The sequence below is a fragment of the Oryctolagus cuniculus genome, chromosome 9, assembly GCF_051225735.1.
Source record: "Oryctolagus cuniculus isolate XC-2025 breed Fujian yellow rabbit chromosome 9, ASM5122573v1, whole genome shotgun sequence".
NCBI classification, from domain to species: domain Eukaryota; kingdom Metazoa; phylum Chordata; class Mammalia; order Lagomorpha; family Leporidae; genus Oryctolagus; species Oryctolagus cuniculus.
The window spans coordinates 45,824,444-45,846,387 of record NC_142875.1 but is presented as its reverse complement, the minus strand read 5'-3'; the positions used below and the strand labels follow the sequence as shown (position 1 = coordinate 45,846,387).

General features: G+C 38.5%; 1 protein-coding gene across 8 annotated transcripts in view; it reads right to left on the bottom strand.

Annotated features, from left to right (window-relative positions):
* Positions 1 to 21,944, bottom strand: part of PCDH9 (protocadherin 9) — a 980,195-nt gene that overhangs the window by 677,825 nt on the left and 280,426 nt on the right. The window lies entirely within an intron of this gene.

Sequence of the window (21,944 nt, the reverse complement as noted above, 5' to 3'; positions counted from 1 at the left end):
AAGTTACATATTTATTTCGTTATTTTACCTCCTGTCTCTTCAACTTGTCCCTAAGCTTTGCAAGAACAATGTATGTGTTGCCAGTTCAGTGGGTTATACCTAATGCCTTGGATAGATCTAACTTACGTGGGATTTCCATATTTATTTAATAAATACATACATTATTAATGTTTCAGAAGGAATATAACTGTGTGTGGTTGATTTCTCAGAGTTCCAAAAGAATGGTTCATTTCCTATGGGTCAAAATAAAATATTGTCAGCTTCATATGTGGTGGACATTTAGATTTTCCATATTAGAGAAGCTTTGGTCTCAACTCTTAGAGATTATTGATGGTTAAACTGCAGGTCCTCCAGGACCACAGAGGCATGCTTTGTTTCCTTCGGGCAAGTAAAATAGTATACCATACACAAAGCTTCTATTAACTAAAATGACCACTTATGAAGTTGAGATTTAAATGACATAATTTCCTTAACATGCTAAGGCAGAAAAATGAGAGTGATAGGAAAAATGCCATGGAATTAGAGTATAGTGACATTTGGAAGGTGCAATAACCCATTAATTTGGCTGTAATGCTTCACATATGGACTTCCATGGGGATTGCAGAGTGGTTCTTTTCAAGTGGAGACTCTTGAGTACATTCAGTAACAAGAAATAAACCATAGCGAACGTGGAAACAATGCCTGCAGCCACAAATCAAAAAGCAATCTTTACATGTGATGGTTGTTTAGCGTCTGCACAGTTCTCTGCAGTAATCCTACCTGCATGCAGAAACCATTGTCACTGATGTAATCCGTAAAACAAGGGAAAGAGAAAATTTTTTGTAGTTCTCTCCTTTCTGTCTTTAATCTTAAGACAAACACAAGAACATTGCTGGAAAAGCGGGGCAAGGCTAGAGAATTCTCTTTGTTAAATTAAGTGAATTATTTATACTTTTATTGAGTAGTATATATATATATTTTTGAGTGACTACCAGTTGTGGGGAGCAAACCGGACTAGACTGAGTTACTGGAATTAAGACTTATTCTATGCATCTGCTCTCCCACAATATGGCGCTGGGAGAGAAGTAAACAGCTTCCGCACAGCTGCCTCCAGTTCAACCAATAAACTGTAGGACTTGCTACTGATTGGAGGAGAGCAGCGTACTCGGCGTGTGGGCAGCCGAGTTAGGATTGGCGGAGGAGGACTATAAAGGAGGAGAGAGACGGCATGCACCAGGAACATCTATGGGGAACATCTAAGGGAACCCGTGCAGCCCCCGAGAAAGCCGGCCGGCGGTGTGCCGCTCCCCTGCGGAAGTGGGGAATGTGGCCAGGGGGAACTGCCCTTCCACGGAGGTGGAAGGGATAGTAGCCAACCCGGGAAGAACCAGCAGCAAACCCGGGGAGGGCCGAGCAGACGAAAGAACAGTGCAGGGTTTTGTGTCGTTCCTCCACGAAGAGGGGGAGCGACAACCAGTCTCTTTGTGTATACGTATAAAATATATACATACAAATCCCTTTAGTTTGAATTGCATGTGTACAATTGTAATTGATATTACCGAACTGACATAATTCAAATAGAATTCTGAAAATTGAACTTTTTATATAAATTTCAATATTGTCTATCAGTGTGTTTCTTGATACTGTAACATAACCAATTTCGCTTGCATTGAGCCACATTGTTTTCCTTTTTTTCCAAAATGTCCCATATTTTAGCTATGAGTGATTTCAAACTTACTTGGCGAGGTGAGTGTTGTGGCACAGAAGTTTAAGCCACTGCTTGTGAAGCTGGAATCCTATATCAGAGTGTCAGTTTGCATCCTGCTATTCCACTTCCCAGCCAGCTTGCTGCTGATGCACTAGGGAAAGCAGCAGCAGAAGACCTAAGTCTGCAGCTGCCTCATCAGTTTGACTGATAAGCTGCAGGAGCTGACCCTGCTCCTGATTGGAGGAGAGCAGCGTGCTCGGCATGTGGGCAGCAGAGCAGGGATTGGTGGAAGAGGACTATAAAGGAGGAGAGAGACAACATGCACCAGGAACATCCGGATAACATCTGAGCAGCCCCCGAGAGAGCTGGCCTGCGGTGTGCTGCTCCTCCGCGGAAGCGGGGAAAGCGGTGGGGGGTGCCGCCCCTCCACGGAGGTGGAGGGGTCGGCAGCTAACCAGGGTCCTGTGTCGTTCCTCCGCGAATGGGGGAGCAACAAACTTCACTTCAGAGCCTGCTCTGTAGCACAGCAGGTAAAGCTGCTGTCTGAAATGCTGGTAACCTATATGGGCTTCAGTTCCAGTCCCAGCTGCCCCACTTCCAATGAAGCTCTCTGCTATGGTCTGGGAAAGCAGTAGAAGATGGCTCAAGTCATTAGGCCCCTGCATCCATGTGGGAGACCTGGAAGAAGTTCCTGGCTCCTGGCTTTGGATGGGTGCAGCTCTGGCTGTCGTAGCCAACTGGGGAGTGAACCAGCAGATGAAAGACCTCTCCCTCTTTCTTTCTCTGCCTCTCCTTCTCTCTGTGTGTAACTCTGACTTTCAAATAAATAAATAAATCTTTTTTAAAAAAACTTTACTTGGTGAAATCTGCTAGGAAAATGGCACAGTTTTATCTATGGCACGATCTACACCCTGATTTACATCCTATGCCCTGGCTCCCACTGCCATTGCTGAAATCCAGGTAGCTACATGGCCCAACCACCAATGTCAAGCTCCACCCCCTAATGGGATTCACTGATCCTAATTCCCTGCCCGCCCTCCAGCAAAGTTTTAAAAGGACCTGTTCCTGAACACCTGGCTCTCTTGGCTTCTCTTGTCTGCTCTCCTCTCGCTCTCCCTTCTCTGGGCTCTCTGCTCTCCTCTCTCTAGCCTCCTCTTCTCCTCTCTCACTCTCCTCTCTCCTCTTTTTCTCTTACTCTCCTTTTCCCTCTTCGCCCCTTCCCTCTGGTCTGCTGGGTTTTCCTCAATAAACCCTTTCCCTTACTCCAGTGTTTGGTGTGTTTTGTGACGGCCTAACAGAAATACATAACAAAATCTACACTGTATATAATTCTTTGGAAAGTGAATAAACTGCTTAACTTATTTTTGTCTTAGTGTATACTCCATCTATTAATGGTAAATTTTATTCAATCATATTTCTGGAATTAAATGATATCTTTTTAAATGATCTGCTTTATATTTTCTAATATTAATTTTTTTAATTTTTATTTTATCTGAAAGGCAGAGAGAGACAGAGACAGAGAGACAGAGAAACAAAAATCTTCTATCTGGTAGTTCACTCTAAATAGGGATCCAACAGTCAAGACTGGATGAAATCAAAGCCAGGGACCTGGAACTTAATTGGGGACACAGATGTCAGTAGCAGGGATCTAAGTATTGAGCCATCATGTGCTGTTTCCCCAAAGTGTGCATTAGTAGGAACCTGGGTCAGAAGCACTGTATCCTGGACTCTAACTAACCTGGCACCATGATACAGGTATACAAGTATCCCCACCCATAACTTATCACTAAGTCACATGCCTGCCCCTAAGTCTACTTTTTCTATTCCAAAAGATATTAATAATGTACTATTCTTTATGTTATCATTTTTGTCATTATATCATATATATACATATATAATATAAATAATATCTCTTCAGTCAAAAGCACAATCTCTATATTCCCTTAAGAAAAAATAGCTTCACAACAACTTGCCTTATTAAGTGGTTTTCAGTATATATTCACATGAAGGAGAATTTCTGTGTAGAAGGAGAAATCATGAAAATAACTTTTGGCAATTCAATATACAAAGTAGCCATTTGAAGCATGAGTAAATATAAATAATTTATGTATTGTTGGGATTAGACTAGTACACATTATATATTCAATAACATCTTATGTTTAATGTGGTGTTCTCATTAGTAATGCACAATCCAATGAATTGTGGAAATTACAATGAATGTGGGCCATTAGTGTAGCATTTACGTCAATCTCTGCATGTATGATGAATTGCTTCAAATGAAGAGTATCTCTGATATTTACTCAATAAACCCATGCCTTTCAAAGCCTGCCCACTCCAGAAATAAATAAGGAGGTTGAATAAGTGTGAGCATGCAGCTCATTGTGCACAGTAATATTATTCATTCCAGTTTTGGAAATTTTCATGTTTTACCCCATCACCATTCTGGGATGAGATATTGTCTCTTGCCATTCTTTCTGGAGTTGATCTTCATGAACCTACTGGCCATGTGTGAGCAATAATTGGTTTTCAACAGTTCAGATATGTGAAGCATTAGTCTATGTGTCCATATTCTAAACGCACCTGGTATACCCTTCCTATCAGTTTCATGCAATCAAGGGAATATTTCAAATCTATCTGAGAAGGATGAAATGGATAAAGCAAAGTGCTGCAAATACCAAGTCCCTGAGATCAAGACCTGATCTGAGGGCCTTACTGTCCTCCTCTTCCTTAGCAAAACTGGATATACCAAACTCGAGATTCTTGAATATCACTCTTATTCTTTCAATTAGAAGTAAATTTTCAGAATTGCATAATTTCTGAGCTGAAAGGATGCTGGTAAATGTCAAATTATGGAAGTCAAATTTCCTAATTTCATTGATGGGAATGCTTTTTCTGGTTTTATCCTTAAGTGGATACAGCCAAGTGCCTGAATAACCATAGGAAAATTGGCTACTGAGGTTCTAAATTAACAAAATAGGGGATGCAAATCTTGAAGAACAGAGGCATGTTTGTAGCTCACTGCATTCTCTGTGTGTGTTTAATTTACAACAGAAGACAAGTAACTAAGAGGTTTTAATTGGCCCTATTTGATAGCGTAATTTGAGAAGAATTATCATGACTCATTTACTTCAAGTCCTGTACTAGTTTAAACATCATTTTCTTATACTGATACATATTAAAAGTAGTTGTCACAACCTTTCTTCCTTCCATGGTGCATTTACAAAATGAAAAATAAATCATAAACCAGATCGCTCCCTTTATATTTCAAATGGCCTATTATATTGCAATAATGTAGTTTTTGCTCAATTTATAGTCTTTCAGTCTATTCTTTATTCTCCATCCCCTGTTGTGCCCTCATGGCATTAATTTCAAGGCCTATGTTGGTGTTAGGCACACATATCTACTTGTAATGGGACAATGGAAAATTACTAAAGATTATTTGGGTGTTCCACCTTAAATAACTAAAGGTTGTGAAAATCATAGAAAACTGACATTTCCTTTCTCCACTAATCCCAATAATTTCCTTAGAGGCAATTCTAGTTACTTGAAATTTAGTTTACTAAACTTAGATATTTTGAAATTCCATGGACATTATATCCATTAGACTCAAAAACAATTACTCTAAAATTGGGGAAATTTTTAAATGTCTACAGATTTAGGTTATAGCTTTTTATGAATACTGTCTAAGGTGATACAAATCTCAGTGCTAAAGGGCATGTGTACTTATTCACATCTACCAGGATGCTTTGTATTCTGAGTGTCTCCTGGTATAATTTTTCTATCAGTCGAGGGATATAAGATGATCTCAAGCAATTAGTTTGTGTGAGAAGGGGGAGGAGGGAAAGGAGATGGGATATATTCCTTTGAAGGGCACCAACCTGGGTCACAAAGCCAATTGGGAACAAGGTAAAAACTGACTTGCAGAGACTAATGAATTGATTTTGAGTCCTTCCCTTTCTGAACAAACTGCATGACCCTAAGTTTATGTCTTAAAATTTTAAATTCTTTTTTGCAATTTCAATAATGATTCTATGTCTATATCTTAGAGCTATTTTGAGAATCTAATGAAATGATAAGTATTAAATCACTTTGAAAATTATTAAGCAACTTATCGAACACATTTTATCATACATATGGCATTAATATTTGTTATTATGAATATTTCAAAATCGTAATGCTTCTCAACACTTGTGCCACTATTGTATTTCTTGCACAAAAATACGTATTCAGTAAGTGCTCTACACTTTTCAAAGTTTCTCTTAATACAACAACCTCCTTAATTTTAAAACATGAAAAGTTTAGAAGTAACACTTAATCATGGATACAGAAGATGCTAAATGGAATATAATTACAGTGACGAACAGCTTAGAAGTAAATAGATATTCATTAAATATTGATGTCATTAAATTATATAGAAATGAAAATGCAAAGAGTATTTTTACATTTATGGTCACTTATGTAATTTGCTGCCTTAATATTTCACAAAGGGTCATATATAATAACAATGAAAAGAGTACACACTAAATTCCTAAATTATAAGTGCTTTTAAAAACTAGCATATCCAAAAGTTACTGAGGTTTTCAAAACTCTAAAGTGTTCTAGAGCTGAGCCAGGCTGAAGCCAGAAACCAGGGCTTTCATCTGGGTCTCCCACATGGGTGCAAGGACCTTAGCACCTGGGCCATCTCCCACTGCTTTCCCAAATACATTAATAGGGAGCTGGATTGGAAGTGGAACAGCTGGGATTTGAACCGGCACCCGTGTGGGATTCTGGCACTTCAGATAGCATCTTAATCCGGTATGCTACAGTGCTGGCCCCAGAGTGTTTTAGATTTTATGTCAAACTATTTCTTTTATTTCTGACTTTCTAAAATTTTATGTATTTTAGAAAATATTCTAATGCAATTTCAGTAAATTAAAGGAACATGTAGGATTATGAATCTTTCAGGAATAGCTCCAAAAGTAGGACACTTTTCCACAATATGAAGCCAACAAATATGCTACACAAAATATATGTTCAGTAAATGCACTGTGTTGTTACTATAAATATCTCTTCCTTAATACAAGTAACTGCTTTCATTTTAAAACTAGGAGAAATATAATTTATAAATCACATTTTAGTGTTAGGTTATAAAATACTAATGAAATTGATTTTAGTGCCTATATTCAAGTGTGTTCATTTTGCAAGTTTGTTTTGCCATGAGACACCTTTTTGGGGGAGACGGGTCCGGTACAAATGACAACAGAACCATGTATCATGGATGGAGAGTTTAGGGTCATACAATACTTTTGAAATTTTTATTGTGTACATACCCATCTCTGATAATGCATAATGAGAAGTACAGTAAGGTTTACTTTTAAAGAAAACACTAAAGTGCTTTCACATATGCTTATCTGATTTAACATTAGAGTCCTAGTAACAAATTATTATCCCTGTCAACCAATGAGGAAACAAAGGGTACGCTATGCTAAACTTTTTTAAAAACTGGATTTATTTATTTATTTTGAAGGTCAGTGTTATGGAGAGACAGACTGAGAGAAAGAGAGAGAGCAAGCTTCCATCTGCAGATTCACACCCCAGATGTCCATTACAGCTATGACTGGACCAGGCGGAAACCAGGAGCCAGAAGCCTCAAGGAGGTCTCCCACCTAGGTGGCAGGAGCCCAGACACTGGGCCCATCTTCTACTGCTTTTCCCAAGCCATCAGCAGGGAGCTAGTTCCAATGAAACAGCCAAGAAAGGATCCATTGCCCATTTGGGATGCTGGTATAACAGGCAATGACTTTACTCACTACCCTACAATGCCAGCCCCAAGACACACTAAACTTTTATTGTAACTTTACTGTAAAAGATAAACTTTAACATAAAAATAAACTTACAATTATGTTCTCTCTCCAAAATGAAAATTTTATAGGCTGGGCATTTGGTGTAATGTTATACAATGGTTAAAACATCTGCATAACGTATCAAAGTACCTGGATTCAAAACTCAGCTCTAGCTCTTGAATCCACTTCCTGCAATTGCACACCCTGGGAGACAGCAATGCTGACTCAAGTATTGGGTTCCTGCCACCCACCTGAGAAACCTGTTCCTGGCCCTTGACTTCAGCCATGGCCAACCGCCAATTGTTGCAGGCATTTCAGAAGTGAACTAATGGTTAGAGCTCTCTCTTTGGCTTTCAGTCTCTCCGTTGAGAAAAATACTCTTTTGTTGAAGTGCTATGACAAATCCAGAGTGCTGATGTGTAAGGCAATACATAATCACCATTAGAAAGTTAAAGCCTTGAAGAGCATGAAGAATAACATCTACCTCCCAGTTATTTTCTTTTTGCTAATGGCAGATGAGGGCATGGGTGGGAAAAGAATTCATGGAGAGAGATTTGAATGAAAATAAGATCAATCTAGAGTGATTGAATTATCATGAGCACCTGATTAGAGCAAGGCACATATGGACCCACTTTAAGGGTGAAGATTAAATAAATTATTTTAAAAATTACTTTAAAATTTATTTGTGTGTGAGAGAGAAAACGAATGAACTGGAAAATTAGTATCTATCCACCAGTTTACTCCCCATTACCTGTAACAAGTAGTTCTGGGCCAGTCCAAAGCTCAGAACCAGAAATGCAAGTTCAGTGGTGAATCAGGTAGCAGGGTGGTAGGGATTCTACTGCCTGAGCCATCATCTGCTACCTCCTAGGGTGCACAGTAGCAGGGAGCAGAAATGGAGAGTAGAACCCTAGGCACTCTGATATAGGATGTGGGTATCCTAAGCAACATCTTGACTGTTAAGTAAATTGCCTGCACACAAATCATTCATTTTTGCTAAAATCTGGTTATGTTTAAGGGAAACATTTGGTGTATTAGAAAGATAAGTGGGAGTAAAATTATACAGGATCATGCATGCCCAATCTGATGAGTTTATGTTTTCTTTGTGAAATGGAATATTTAAAGTTCTGTTACAATGAGAGATAGGCTTAAGTAAGGTCAATCTGTGTTAAGTGAGTTGTATGGGTTGAATAGAAGTACTAGATGGAGTGAGGGCAAGAAGGCATTGGAATTATGTAACCTAATGCAATACTGAATATCATAGGATGAATTAAAAATGGAAGAAAATGATGTGAGAAATAATGCCGAAGTATAATTGATGAGACACTATAGCAGATGTGAAGGTATGAAGGCTAATGCCACATTTAAAGATACTTCCATAAATCGAAATGTGTGACTCAGAAAATAATGAATATAAGGTGGGAATTCCGAAGAAATGGTCTATCCATCATATGCATTTGAAAATATTAGCAGGTAATCCAGAGATCTCAAACTACATAATTGTTAACATGTACTTGGATTTCAGAAATAAACACAGTTCAGGGGCCAGAGCTGTGGCGCAGGGATAATGCCCTGGCCTGCATCACTGGCATCCCATATGGGCGCTGGTTCGAGACCTGGCTGCTCCACTTCCAATCCAACTCTTTGCTGTGGCCTGGGAAAGCAGTAAAAGATGGCCAAAATCCTTGGGCCCCTGCACCCACATGGGAGATCCGGAAGAAGCTCCTGGGTCCTGGCTTTGGATCAGCGGAGCTCTGGCCATTGTGGTCAATTGGGGAGTGAACCATAGAACGGAAGACCTCTCTCTCTGTCTCTCCTCTCTCTGTGTAACTCTGGTTTTCAAACGAATAAATAAATCTTTAAAAAAAAAAAAAACACAGTTCAAAGCAATATAGTTCATAGCCTACAGTAGAATATAGTAGATTGGTGGTTATTAATGATTGACCAATAAATCAAAATGATGATTAAGGACGTTTTTAAAAATTCAGTTGATCCATAGTACTTTTGTCTTGATATTCTACTTCTCAAAATTATTGATACCTGCTCTTGTGGTTTGGGATGCAGAATTTACATTTATGGCCTATATTTATATGTCTTTTATTTTTTGCTTAATTTCTAAGTTTGCATAGTGATGCAAAATAACATGTATGACATCACAATGCTTATCTTTAATTATAAGCTCCATGATACAAAAGCATCACCAGAATGTTAGGGAAAATGATAATGTAAGGCATAAAATAGGTAAATGCTTAGAGAATTTTATAAAAAATTAAGAAGAGTAGCAAATTTTTTTCACAAAGGAATGCTGTTCTCAGTGGTCAAATACTAAGATATCAATTAATTGAGCAAAGAAATATAACAATTTTTAGAATGTTTTTCCGACTTTCTTCCTTACAAGAATATGTTTGAAAGCCTCATTTAATTGTTTTCCATTTTTAATGCATTATCATCACACTTAATTACTAAGCCTTTTGGAAAATTATTCAGCATTTTAGATTTGAAACTACCCAGTAGGGTGTCTATTTTTACATAGAAAATTACTGTGTGAGAGCGCCCAATTTAATCTAGCATATATGCTAAATCAATGCTCAAAAAAAAAAAAACTTTCTCTTAATCTTTTCAGTTGATAAAACAAGTAGGCGTACTAGCTTGGCTAAATATGCTTTAAAGAGAGTGTTCTGCAGGTGAAGTGACAAAAGCTTTCTGGGTGCTTTATTATGCATTCTTTTCTTTATATCTAAGAGGATTCTAGCATTTATCCAAAATGGCATTTCCCTTTTAGGTGTGCATCATAACACAGCGAAGGAAAGATGGCACTTCCAGACAAGTCTTTCATCCTGTGGCAGCTGAATTATTCTCTTCCAAATATGCTAAAACAACAGATTTTCATTTTGTTCAAGGCCTTACATCATCGTCAAAAAGCCTTTTAGAATGTGTTCCAGTCATTGAAAATGCAGAACCAAACAGGAGAGAAAATAAACACTGAGGTACCAGTGTCACACCATCTCTAAGACAGGATTTAAACCTTTGAAAAAGCATGTGCAATTACAGAGAACCTTCTCACTGTAAACAGCAAAGCCAAGGTCTTACAAATAAATGGAGTAGGCAGCTTATGGGATGTGATTAGAGGGGCAAGCCAGATGCTCCTATCTAAAAATATCTCTCCCGCCTGTTACCTTCAGAGTTTATTCCTCTGTATCTTGGAGACTTTTTTGATCGGCAAGAGACCCCCATTAAAATGTAAATACTCCTGGGAGATGCAGAGTCTTAATCTTTTATCAACTATCATCTTAGTAGACTAGTTGAAATGAAACAAGAAATAGAATAGAGCTGTGGAAAAATAAGTAGAGAAACAAGATAAAGAGGAAAGGGATACTGGCAGGAAAAAGAAAATCCTGAAATAGGGGCTTCTGTATTTCATAATTTTTCTTGGCACCACTTTTGAGTAAATAGGGAATTTATATACCAAAGGAAAAGAACATACATAGAGATATAGACACAGAATTAAAATGCTATTTAAGCAACTTCAGCTATTCTAATTTAGTGGAATAATCTGGTAAGACATGTCTCTGATCCTTGAAGATCAGATTTTTTATCAACTCTATTTACTTTCATATCACTATGTCAACACTGGTTATCACAGTAAATAAGATTATTCTGTTAAATGAAAATAATATTGTCTACCCAAGATTTCTGTATACAGGAGTGAACATTTAGCACAGTGGTTAAGATGAATCTTGAGATGTCCACATTTCATATCACATTCTGACTCAGCTTCCTGCTAACGTACACCCTGGGACTTGGGACACAGAAGGTGATGGCTGAAGCACTTGGGTCACTGCACACCTGGTGTGAGTTTTGGGATCCTGGCTTCAGTCTTGTGCATGCCTGGCTGTCGCAGGCATTTGGGAAGTGAACTAGTAGAGGCAAGGAATCTCTCTCCCTCTTTATTTCTCTCTCTCTCTCTCTCACCCCCTCCTATGTATCTATGTATCTATCAATATTTCTCTCCATCTGTCTACTCCTCAAATAATATAATAAAAAATTTAAAAACTATTTATGTAAATATTAAATTAAGTGATGTTTACAGTGACAAAAATAAAAACTACATATAAAAGCCAAATCAGATACAGCTGCAGCTCAAACATGATTGTATATGCTCCAATTTGCTCCACAAAACTCACTTAGAAACTGGTGGTTCTGTTTTCTGTGCCTGTGACATCATACAGAAATGGAGTAAAAACAGAAAAATTTGAATTTAGATTCTGCCACTTAATAGCTATCAGTTTTACAGGTATGATATTTATTCAACATTCAGAAATGTTAATATCAATTAAGGATTGGGAAACTTAGCAGGTGCTCTATAAAGGATATTTATCTGTGATTTTTTTTTACTGTTAAAATAATTCAGTAAAAATGGTTGACTTTATTCTAAGAAATATTGTTTCCTGGTTGTGTATTGGTTTATTGAATATATATGGTTAAATAAATGATTGTCTTCTTAAAGTTTAATAATGATAAGTGGCTGATTTTTTTTTTTTTTTTAGTAACACAAGTGACCATGTATCTACACAGAAAACATATTTCCCAGAAAATATCAGCTCAGCACTGTCAGACCCTTGACAAGGCAAATAAACATTCAGGACAGGTGATCATGTGGACTTTTTTTAAACGATTAAAACCATGTGAAGGGCTTAAAATTGTCTACTTAACAACAAACAGCTCTGCTCCCACAAGCTATCTATCCATCCATCTGTCACATGGCGCAGGACAGGTTTTCCCATTGTGTATTTATTTTTTCTCATTACTGAGGACAGCTGGTTGAATGTGAATTTTCTATCAGATACACTTAACCCTTGGCTTGATAGCAAGAAAAATATTGAGTTTCATCATTTAATTTATTTTTCTCAATGTTTACTGGGTGAAATGCCTTCCGTCCTGCCCTCTAAAGCTGAAGTGCATGGTACAATGAGCACTTAACTGACTCAAAGCCTCCTGCCCAGTGCCACATTCAAACATATTAGCAAATGCTTCATAATGAAATAGATTATTAGCAAATGCTTCATAATGCTGACAGGTTTGGGTTTAAATGTTCATTTATCCCTCTCTTTTTAACTTTTCAGTGCACCAGAAAGCTATACTATCTGCCTGTGTTGATGGCAAATGGTAATGGCAATGATGGGAAGATATGCAGAACCACATCCAAGGGCGCAAAGAGGAAGAGTCTACCAGAGCAGCCTGGATGGAAAAGTAGCCTGAGAGAGTAGGGAAATGGAACGCATTTTTTGAGTCACAGGCCGGTTCCTTTCACATCAGAAAGAGCAAATGCTGTCATAACTGGACTCATAGCTTCACATGAGAAATAAACAGCTGTCACAAATGAAATTGTTGTCAAAGATCTTATTTTTGTCTAAGCACCCTGAGTGATCACTTTAAATGTTGAGGAAGTAAACTGAGAAGAAGGGAGCAAAGTTGAGTTTGCTGAGCAACATGGTCCCCCAGTGTAATGGAGTCAGAGTCCATAATGACACAGGCGTCAAAACATCAAAGCTAAGTCTGCCAACAAAAACAGGATGGATGGTTCTATCTAGATTTTCCTACTGAACTTTCTAGAGCATTTGTTTAAACAGAGAGTAGTTTGGAGGTTACACATTTCTGATAACAACCTTAATTTCCTAATTCCTTTTTATATGTAGATACAGTTTCTATTCTCTAAGTGCCTGCAGGGATCTAGCTGTTGAAAAGAAAATTTCAAAGGAGAAGGTGAATTTGTATGTTAATCCCCTCCCTATAAAATAAACATGGGGCATGTTGTAATTATTTCTTTCATCTGTTGCTAGTGCTGATTTTAACTAAAGTAGGGATGAGCATCTGTGCTAAGGTAGGAAGTTGGCTTTACTAAAACTCCTGGTACCTCAGCAGGTTATTTTTCCAAATTTTGTTGCATTTGCCCCACTTACATTCCTATAGATGAACAGCGCATACGGTTACACACAAGCTAGTTTCTCCTTCATGAAGTAGCAGGGTGCTGACAGGGAGCTGTTGGGTGTAAACGCTTCTCTAGCAAAAGCACAATGCATTGTGGAAAGCACCTGGGGTAGTAATTGATACAAATCCTGCTTCCCTGCATTTATTGAGTTATGTTGAACCTCCTGCATCTACAGCAACAAAGTTTAAACTTTTCAAGTCCACATTCTCTACTAGTGTCATTTGATATCATCACAGACATGTTTAAAAATTAGCATAATTTAATGATTTGTTCCAAGTGTATGAGACTACCTCACTTTTGAAATGTGCTCTAGAAATAGGTATTTCTTGTCTTTATATCCTTTCTTGTCTGATTATCTCATTTAAAAGTAATTTCTCTTCATAATAGTGAAATAGTTTACCTAGAGATTTAGTGGTAGTCTGTAGCCAAAGGATTGCCAAGTATTAAATGTAAGGTCACAAATTGAAGGGATATCAATTACACACTATCATCTTAAAAGCAGGAAGCACCAAAACAGATCACCAGATTTATGATTTTTGAGAAAAAGAATGTGAAAACCATAACATGTGTGCCCAAATACATAAGGACACTTATAGATGCTATGCTAGTCTGCAAATAATAATCATCCATATGGGAGAGTACATTTTAAAAATAATGTTTACCTAAAAATGCTAACATTGCAGCCATTCCATAATATTGTAGTAATTTACTCTCCACTCTCTTCCAGGAAGCCGCCTTGCATGCTCTTTTTTATCCTTGCATTGTAGTGCCCACAATACCTGGATGAAAGCACATGCTCAAATAACATGTACTGAATGAATGAAGAATATCAACATTTCTCTTAACTATAAGATTTATTAATTGAACAATTATTTATTTCTTATGTACAAACACATATAAACTGTTTCCTAAAAACTCTTGGCAGTATGCTAATGTTAATCTTATTGGTGCAAAAATATTATACAAGTTACTTGTGTCAATGTTTTCTCTCCTTTCCTGTTTCCCTGCTCTTTCCCCATTAGGAGTCTTAATAATGACACAGGGCATTAGTGAGAAGTTCTGTGCCTCTTCCTTTACCATTTCTCTCTTCAATGAGGCAAAGTGGAAAACAGGCAGTGTATGTTTGAAAGAGCTTTCTGCACAGTAATTGTACCTAATATATCCAGTATATGTATTTTTCCTTGGGTTCAGAATTCTACAGGGTGAGTTTATATTAAATAGGGGATAAGGGAATTGAATCAAAGAAGACCAAGAAAAACACATTCTATTTCCTGCAGAGAAATCGGAAGACATAATAGTCATCTTTGTTTCACCTTTCCCCTTTGTTTCTAACCGAAATATAGTATTTCTGCAGTTCTGCAAACTTACTACAATTTCTGAGACACAGGACAACCATGATGCCTCACACTAGTGAAAAGTATTAAGTGGAGAAACCTCTGATTAGACAAGACCAGCATCTATACTAATGGGGTAGAGCCTGAACATCTACTGAGTAGCAAATGCTGCAACATTAGCAAAATCACCTGCTTTTTTGAATGTTCCCCAAGTGCTGCTAGCCCTTGCTTTATGACACTTAAGATTCTCTGTTAAATATGCTCTATATTCATATATATTAAATATATACATATGTACATATACATAATTACATATGACATTTATATATGCTAAATTTGTACACATGTAATTTTGTCAGTATGTAGTTCTGTATGTACATATTCTACATATACATAATTATTTTCCCTCACCTTATCTGTAAAACTGGTGTTCAGATTGACTAAGGCCTTTGCACAAGGTCACCCTTCTGGTAACCGTATGAACACTATCCAAACCTAGCACAACCACTTGGCAGTTACTATATTTGTTCCTACAAATTTGCAGCTGAAGTATTAGGCTGAAGCTGATACAGAGTTGTTTCTGGGTTGTTTCACGAGCAACATTAACTTGACTGACCACTAACATACCTAGGATACTGGACAGTACCGGCTACTAAGGAAAGTTGGGCTTTTCCTATGCTTTCTGAGATGACACCTACTACAGGTCTATTGCCCAGGAGCCTCACTTACACTCTGGGCACAAAGTATAACACTGAAACAAAAACCCCTCCCCTCTCTCCCAGACTAAGCATGCGCTCATTCTCTCCAAAACTTGCACTCAAATCAAACAACTGAAGGCACAACTCTGATTACTGACTTTGTTCAATCCCATGTCATTCACGATCAGCAATCTGAGGTCTCAGAGCCTCTTAGCGTGTTCAAATCTTATAACAATTCATAATTCACAGTGAATTAAAGATTCTCTAGCAGTACCTTTAAATCAATCAATCAATCAATCAATCAAAAGCAACGTTGGTCGTCCAGCTGTAGGACAGGATTGCCTGTAATAGTAAACTTGCTCTCATAGTGAGTCTGCTCACTTCCTATAACACTAAAATAATCAAAATATTAAGGAATAATTACAAGTATATAAAACACTAAATTCAACTGGTATAACCCCCCCACCAAAAAAAAAAAAAAAACTGGTATTTTGGAGCCTGAAATACTCATCACATCACTTTTTTAAAGCGTTATCAAGGACCATATATGCTTAATGATAGAGTGGTATTTTTCCAAAATCTATCCCTTAGACAGAAAGCAGTCACACTACGTCAGGCCTCTTGAGCATTCTCTCATTTTATAAGCCCTGTTTGAAGCAGACACATCTGCTTTTGAGAATGTGAGTCAACTCCTAATCTGGATGCTTCAAGGGGACAACATCAAAAAGAAATTACAAAGCGCTTTAACAGAGTTTATTAACTAGATTAATAACTATCTTAGTTTGGTAACTAGTCAGCTCCATTAGTGTTGCTCCCTGATTCTATTACCTACATCAGTGTCTGACAGCTAGGAAGTCCTCAAAGAGAATTTGCTGAATATCAGAATGAATGGAATATATGGTAATTGTGGGTTGAAATATAAATTTATATGGGAGAACATGAACTTCAAACAGTACTGTTTCTCAAATAACTTGGAAACAGACATAATGTGTAAGATGACCCCTTAGATGATCTTAATGACTGAGACTATGACAAGGCTTGAGTTAATTTTTTTCTTAAAAAGTGATAAGGGCAGACATTTAGCATAGTGGCTAAGATGCCTGTGCCGCATATCAAATTACATGGGCTTGAGTTCCAGCTCCAGCTTCTGACTGCAGCTTCCTGCCAATGCAGACCTTTAGAAACAGTGCCTCAGGTAGCTGGATTCCTGAAACCCATGTGGGGCCCCTGGATTGAGTTTCCAGCTTCTAACCCTGGACCCTGACAAGTTCCAGCTGTTGCAAACATTTGGGAATAAACCAGTAGACGGCTGTGCTTTCACTTTCTCGCCCCATCTTTTTTTTTTTAATGTAATGTCATTGTGATAAAACAATAGCTCTGATGATTACAAGTAGAAATTTGACAATTTTTCTATATTTTTAAATGTTTGCGTATTCAGATAGGCATTGTTCTGGCTTTCCCACCACTCAGACCCACCAGAAAAGCAAAGATTTTAATATTTACTCTTATTTATGAGGCATTTGAAGGTTTGGCTTCAAAGTTGGTGTCTTTTTAGACTGAAATTTTTGTTTCCACAAAATCTACTCATAAGGGTTGGTTTTGATCCACCCTAATATATATCATTGAACTGTAGCACCCAGAATGTAATATAACAATGCTTTGTAGTTAGATACAGCAAACAGTGCGGTTTTTTATCTCCCTTACTTTGGAAGCTGTATGCTGACTAAAGTAGCTTAAAATTGCATTTGCACTTTGGCAGTCACATCACACCATTGACTAATATTGAGAGTTGCCACAACTAAAATCCCAACATCTTTCTGACATGTGCTGATAAGCCGCATAATCCTCCAACCATACTTATGCAGGTAACTGCAATGAACTCTATTTTTGCCCTTACTTTTGTCCAGCTTACAAGATAGCCTTCTAACAGAATACTACACCTCTGAGTTTCATAGACTCTGCAAATGTGATGCCTATTAGAAATCCATGGCCTTTTTGGCAGAGAAAGCAAATGAAGATATATTAGTGGGTTGTCAAAAAGTAAAAAATGAAAAAAAGATTGACAAACAATGTCAAAAATGTCAAATTCTCTAGAAAAGTTACAATGGACTGAAATCCTGTCACCCATCCCCCAAATTAATATGTTCACACTTTTACACTCAGTATGGTATTTGGTGATGGGACTCTGGTAGATTATTAGATTTAGATGCAGATGGGATCCTCATCATGGCACAGTGCTTTTATAAGAAGAGACACAAATGATTTTTTTTTTTTTGACAGGCAGAGTGGACAGTGAGAAAGAGAGACAGAGAGAAAGGTCTTCCTTTGCCGTTGGTTCACCCTCCAATGGCCACCGCGGCCTCGTGCTGCGGCCGGCGCACCGCGCTGATCCAATGGCAGGAGTCAGGTGCTTCTCCTGGTCTCCCATGGGGTGCAGGGCCCAAGCACCTGGGCCATCCTCCACTGCACTCCCTGGCCACAGCAGAGAGCTGGCCTGGAAGAGGGGCAACCGGGACAGAATCCGGCGCCCCGACCGGGACTAGAACCCGGTGTGCCGGCGCCGCAAGGGGGAGGATTAGCCTAGTGAGCCGCAGCACCAGCTACAAATGATCTTGCTACCTCTCTTTCTCTGACATATGAGGGCACAATGAGAAGACAACCATCAGCAAGTTGGGAAGAGAGCCTTTACCAGAAACCCACCAGGCAAGTGCCCTAATCTTATCCTTTCAGCCTCCAGCACAATTATGAAAAAAAAAATAAATTTTGTAGTTTAAGTCTCCTAGTCTATAGTTAAGTTATGACATCCAGAACTAACTAATACATGGTAAATTACACAAAAGGAAAGATTAGTACAATTTGAGAGGTGTCATTTTACTTTTCATAATAGAGCAAGATAAAATTTTGAAAGAAAAGGTAATGAAAACCTGTGGTATACAGTTGCCCCTCCACATCACTGTGTTCCACATACATGAATTCAACCAACTTTAGATAAAACATATCACAAAAAGGGAAATTACGCTTATATAGTACATTCACAATTTTTCATCATTAATTGCTAAACAATACAGTATAATGATAATTTTCATGATGTTTAGATTGTAGTTGGTATTATAAGTCATTTAAAGATGTTTGAAAGTATGTGGCAGGATTTATAGGTTATATGCAAGTACTAGACCACTTTATGTAAAATACTTGAACTTCTACAGATTCTGGTACCTGCATGAGTCTTGGAAAAAATCCCTCATGATACTAAGCAGTGCCTATCTGAGGATCACTTCATGGAGAATTTTGGCTCCAAAAACAAGGATGTGATTGATGTGCATAAGAGAAAGATTTATACAAGGAGGTGTTCAAGGTTAAAAGCCTTGTCTGAAGGTGGAAGAAATTAAATCAGTGAAAACAGTAAAGTGAACTTGATGGACAGGATGACAGAGTAGTGTTGGGGCTCAGAAAATGATACCCCAAAGTATATGGTTTTGGCATGCTGGACATTTTTTTTTTTTTTTTGACAGGCAGAATTAGACAGTGAGAGAGAGAGACAGAGAGAAAGGTCTTCCTTCCATTGGTTCACTCCCCAGATAGCCGCTAAGGCTGGCACACTGCACCGATCCGAAGCCAGGAGTCAGGTGCTTCCTCCTGGTCTTCCATGCGGGTGCAGGGACCCAAGCACTTGGGCCATTCTCTACTGCCTTCCCAGGCCACAATAGAGAGCTGGACTGGAAGAGGAGCAACCGGGACAGAATCTGGCGCCCCAACCAGGACTAGAACTTGGAGTACTGGTGCCACAGGCAGAGGATTAGCCTAGTGAGCCGCTGCAGTGGCCAAGCTGAACATTTTGTACCAAAGCACATTGGAATATCTCAACCAAGCTCTCGCTAAACATTTCTGGCTCTCCTGTCTTTTCCCTTCTGTCTTCTTTGATGCAAGTCCTAGAAACTAGAATTTCTTTTCCCCAAGGTAAGTCATAGAAGCTAGAATCCCTTTTCCTAGAAGAATGATTACTCTAACCTTCTCCCGGCCAATTGTGAGGATACCCTCTGACCCACGTTTGTCCAATACTAGGTCATGGATCCTCATTCTAAAGGGCCCAGCCCTATTTCTGGGAAAAAGGAATGCTGCCAGAGAGAAGAAAAAGAATCTGACCAGATACACCTTGCTAAGATACCACTTTGAGTTTATTGTTTTAGATATTGCCCTTTCTGTCAAATCATATTTCTATCTAACTGTACCTGTTTTCATCATCCTAAGCATGTGATATTTTCCTCTGTGTCTTTGGATCTTAATTCTGAAGGCTCCCATGTCACATAAAACTATGATTAAATATAATTTTGCTTTTCTCTTGTAAACCTGTCTTTTGTTCTAGAGGTAATGGCTGTGCTCCTTATGACGAGCGAGAAGGTTAGACAACTTTATTCTCCTAAAATGGAAACAGAAAAAATCATTGAAAATAAAGCTAAGTATGAGAAGAATGATCTTGAGGATTATCAGGAGTGAGTGTTTAGAGAGAGCTATAAGGTGGACTGTCTGGAACTCTATAGATTGGAGAAAACAAGATCAAATGAATTACGGATGTCTTCAGATAACAGAGCATAATCAGGGAGAAGCATAAATGTGTTAATGGTTCATTTTTTATGGTACACTTTACATTTTTTAGTAACATACATTTAAGTGATCTTAACTTTTGCATACAAAATATAACATCTAGTGGTTAATCTTTATTCACTCTTGTTTTCTCACATATTACAACATTACAGACAACTTCTTCATTCATTTTTTTCCCTTACAAGTGCAACAAGGACAGGCTATTCATTGATGTATTTTCTTTTAATTTTGTTCTTTTATTTTCTCATGAAATAAGCTAGATCTTCTGAGAGCATTTCTATATTAGGCACAGAGCTTTGCTGCTGTTTTTAAGCTAAGTTAAACATAAATAGGAGCTCTCCCCATTCTCATTGAAGTGTCACTCAGCTGAGGACCCACGCTAGTGAGGAGGTGGTTCTCTCTATAGAGATTTGTCATGCGGTGTTTTATACTTAGCCTTCTCAGAGGTGAAATATTTAAATTTCTCATTTTTCTGACTATAGTTTTTCTTTGAAAACTTACTGTTGTTTCTTTTTTATAAGATTTATTTATTTGAAAGTTAGAGTATCAAGGAAGGGGGTGTTGGAGTGTGTGTGTTATCTTCTACCCTCTGATTCACTCCTCAAATGATCTCATCAGACAGGGCTGTGCTAGGCCAAAGTCAGAGTATGGGAACTCCATCCCGTCTCACATGTTTGGGGCAGGAAATCAAGTATTTTGGCCATCATTACCTGCTTTTCTATGCACATTAGCGCATAGTTGGCTCAGAAGCAGAGAAGCCAGGAACTGAACTGGTAATACAATGTGGGATGGTGGCATCACAGGCATGGGCTTAACACCCTGTGCCACAATGTTAGCACCAATACTAAACTCAACCTTTATCTTTTCCTCTACTTTAAGTTTTAAATTATTACTTGAAAAATTCTAATTTGTAGAAAGCTAATATATATATTAAAGAGTATATGGCCGGCGCCGCGGCTCACTAGGCTAATCCTCCGCCTAGCGGCGCCGGCACACCGGGTTCTAGTCCCGGTCGGGGTGCCGGATTCTGTCCCGGTTGCCCCTCTTCCAGGCCAGCCCTCTGCTGTGGCCAGGGAGTGCAGTGGAGGATGGCCCAGGTGCTTGGGCCCTGCACCCCATGGGAGACCAGGAAAAGCACCTGGCTCCTGGCTCCTGCCATCGGATCAGCGCGGTGCGCTGGCCGCAGCGCGCCGGCCGCGGCTGCCATTGGAGGGTGAACCAACGGCAAAGGAAGACCTTTCTCTCTGTCTCTCTCTCTCACTGTCCACTCTGCCTGTCAAAAAAATAAAAATAAAAAAAAAAATAAAGAGTATATGTAGGGGGCAGGTGCTGTGGCATAGTGGGAAAAGCCTCTGCCTGCAGCACCAGCATCCCATATGGGTACGGTTTTGAGTCCCAGCTGCTCCTCTTCTGATACAGCTCTCTGCTATGGCCTGCAAAAGCAGTGAAAGATGGACCAAGTGCTTGAGCTCTTGAAGCAGCATGGGATACCCAGAAGAAGCTCCTGGCTCCTGGCTTTGGGTCAGCTCAGCTCTGGCTATTGTGGCCATTTGGAGAGTTAACCAGTGGATGAAAGACTTCTCTCTCCATCTCTTCCTCTTTGTGTCTGTAACCTGTCACTACCTGTCAAATAAATAAAACCTTAAAAAAAAGAGTGTATGTAGACTAATATAATTTTAAATAAAAAAAATTCACATCTTAAATACATAAAAGTTTCAGAAATTCACCACATATTTTTAAGGAGCATGATAAAAACAACTATTTGAATAGAATACTGACAATATGTAAGCATGCACTTATAACCTTGTA